Source organism: Capra hircus, chromosome 10 (genome assembly GCF_001704415.2).
Source record: "Capra hircus breed San Clemente chromosome 10, ASM170441v1, whole genome shotgun sequence".
NCBI classification, from domain to species: Eukaryota; Metazoa; Chordata; class Mammalia; order Artiodactyla; family Bovidae; genus Capra; species Capra hircus.
In genome coordinates, this window is record NC_030817.1 from 75,205,984 (window position 1) to 75,209,662 (window position 3,679).

The 3,679-nt window shown below is 40.3% G+C and overlaps 1 pseudogene; it reads right to left on the reverse strand.

Annotated features, from left to right (window-relative positions):
• On the reverse strand, positions 2,729-3,679 carry LOC102186966 (annotated as a pseudogene).

Sequence of the window (3,679 nt, forward strand, 5' to 3'; positions counted from 1 at the left end):
TTTGGCTTTAACATTTAGAACTTGGAAACCTTTTCAAAATATTTTTTTCAAGCAAAAAATCAGATAGAATGTAGGTATTCTGACTTTAGTGATTAAAAATTCCCTCTCCTCTAAGGAGCTGAGAGAAATTATAACCACCTTAAGACTGAAAACACACAGAAGGAAAGCTGTTCAAAACTCGGTTCTTCACTGATATACCATATTCATTATTTTTTCTTTTAATTTCTACCCTTAACCACCTTAGTTCACTGGTTATAGAATACTTAAAGAACTAATGGACACAAGTTCTATTCAGCCATGTTCATTCTTATCACTCTGTCTTTAATTCTTGATCCACTCATCACTAATATCATTGAGGGGTTTATCAGATATGCCAAATGGAGGGAACTCACTGAATCCAACCATTCATATGAGGGCAAATAGTCACTTCAAATGGTGTAATCTGTTTGAAGCATGGACGGGAATGGAATGGGCAAGATATGGGCATATTCAGTCTCCACAGTGGGAAATGTGGGGACTTCATCATATAAGATGATGAAGAAGATGGTGAGAGATACAGGAACTTTGAGATACTAACTCACCAAAGACAGCCATCATAAATATTGGTCCCTTCTTCAGGCATAATATAATCTGGTGAAGAATGGTGTCAAAAGGATTGGGAATAATTAGAACTGGAGAAAAGAAAGAAAGTGCTAGAGAAATATGAGATTGCTGTGATATGGTTCAGTTTTAGGTAAATTTTTATGACTTAACTCTTCTTTTCTAGGATGCATTTGTTGAAACACAATAATTTAGATTTCTGCTTGTAGTATAATCACCTCTAGAACAAAAATATATAAGTTTTTTCCCAATGAGATTAAAGTTAATTAGTAGCACTAGGTTTGGGGGACCATTGATATTCTGAGATCCCTAGTAACCAGCATTTTATTGATTTCTCCTGGGAACCATGTCTATAAGTCATGTTAATTTTCCCAAGAGAAAAAATATCAGAAGAGTTACTTGGTGATGAGAAGTAAGAAAAAAAAGAAGATATAAGAATATCTCCTTTATATTGAGAGATAATGTGCTGGATGGCTAAGAAATAAGTACCATTTGGAACAGAAAATTTGGAACCACAAACTCACTTACAGTTACTGAGGTGGGGAAGGGTAAGAAGTCGTTCACACTTCTTCCTGACACTCTCGTTCATTGACTGGGAGAGAATGAGGTTCATTTATCAATTTTTTTTTTTTCAAGAGACAAGGCTTAGGCTTTATGCATGGGGCATATTCTCATAACAATTCCTGATTTATTCCCATTTAGTGATTTTTGCCTATTAACTGACATATTGTTGTCCAATAGATACATGAAAAGATGTTACCTATCACTAAGGAAATGTGAATCAAAACCACAATGGTATCACCTCACATCTGTCAGAATGGCTATTATCATAAAGATATGAAATAAAAAAGTGATGACATGAATTTGAAGAAAAGGGAACCCATGTGTACTGTTCTGTGGGAATGCAAATTAATGCAACCTCTATAGAGGTTACTAAAAATTAAAACTATCATATAATCCATATATGATTTTATATACAATGATAAATCAAAACCAGAAGAAACAAAAACACTGATTAAAGTGATATCTGCACCATCATGTGCATAGCAGAAGTTTTCACGATAGTCAAGATATGGAAACAACACGTGTCCACTGATGGATGGGTAGATAAAGAAATTGTGGTACATACAGCTGGCCCTCCATATCTCTAGTTCCATATGTGAAGGTTCAACCAACTACAGATAAGAAATATTCGAAAAAATTCCAGAAAGTTCCATTAAGCAAAATTTTAATTTGCCACATGCTGGCATATATTTACATAGCATTTATATTCTATTAGATATTATAAATAGTCTAGAAGATTTCAAGTATAAGGAAGAATGTGTGTAGTGTGTGTGTTAGTCGCTCAGTCGTGTCTGACTCTTGCCACCCCATGGAATGTAGCCTGCCAGGCTCCTCTGTCCATGAAATTCTCCAGGCAAGAATACTGGAGTGAGTTGTCATTTCCTGCTCCAGAGGATCTTGCTGACCCAGGGACAGAACCCTGGTCTCCTGCATTGCAGGCGGATGCTTTACCATCTGAGCTACTAGGAAGCAAAGGTGGCTTTCAGTAAATCTTTTCAGATGTACCCTCAACTGTTTAACTTTCCTGGCAATGGACAGCAATGCATGTATATACAAGATAAATAAAAGGAACGAGGTCCTCTGATCTCTGCAACAACGCTCCTCTTACCTCGGATAAACTAAGGGATGACAAATGCCATAGGCTTATCATGGAAATATGAAAGCTGTGTTTGTATTTCTCTCTTTTCTCTTCCATGTCTCCCCCTTTTTTGTTTAAATGTCCCTGATATAATTTTGCAGTGTAAACTGAGGAGAAAGATGTGTCTGAAACCTCTGCTATATGCACAATAAAGATTGGACCACTCTTCTGTGTGAATTATCAGATATAGAATAAGTTTCGAGGCTGAGTCCATTTCTAACATGACTCTTTAGATGAAAACTGATATCCTGCAATAGGTTTTTTCACAGGGAAGAAAAATGAGGGGATTTCTTTTGGGTATGAATGATCAGATTCTGAGTAAGTTGTTCCCACCTCAGATTTTCCTCAGGGGTTACATGCAGAAGTCCCCAGAAGGAGTTCTTAGAGGTTGAACTCTTAAGTGTGGAACTACATAAGTGTGCAGAGTCATCCCACATCTGTCATATTGACAGGGTTTCTCCCATTATGAACCCGTTGCTTCTCAGTAAGGGATGAGCTGTGACTGAAGGCCTTTCCACACTCACTTCACTCATAGGGCTTCTCTCTGGTGTGGATGATGGAGTGTTGAATGAGGCTTGTGCTCCACCAGAAGACCTTCCCACACTCCATTCATTTGTAGGGCTTCTCTCCACTGTGAATCTGCTGGTGGCTGTTGAGGTATGACTTGTGGTTGAAGGCTTTCCCACACGCTCTGCCCTTGTAGGGCTTCTCTTCACTGTGGATGGTGAAGAGCCAGCTGAGGCCTGACTGATTGCTAAAGGCCTTTCCACAGTCTTTGCATTCATAGGGTTTCTCTCCAGTGTGGGCCCTTTTATGTAAGATAAAAGTGGAGCAGTAGATGAAGGCCTTTCCACACTCAGTGCATACATAGGGCTTCTCCCCTCTGTGGATCTGCTGGTGCTCATTGAGGTATGGCTTGTGTAGAAGACCTTTCCACACTTGAGGCACTTGTAGGGCCTCTCCCCAGTATGGGTGATGGAGTGTTGAATGAGTCTGGTCTGCTGTCACAGAAGCCATTCCCACACTTGCTTCTCCCTGGTGTGGATCCACTGATGTGTCGTGAGCTGTGACCTGTGGTGGAAGATCTTTCCATACTCCATGCACTCAAAGAGCTTCTCTCCCATGGGGATGATGTGGTGTCACAGGAAACCTGTCTTGTGTTGGAAGGCCTTCTCATACTCGCTGCCCTTATAGGGCTTCTCCCCAGTATGGGTGATGGAGTGTTGAATGCGTCTGGTGCTGTCACAGAAGCCCTTCCCACGCTTGCTTCTCCCTGGTGTGGATCCGCTGGTGCGTTGTGAGCTGTGACCTGCGGTGAAAGGCTTTCCCACATTCCATGCACTTGAAGGGCTTCTCTCCCATGTGGATCATGTGGTG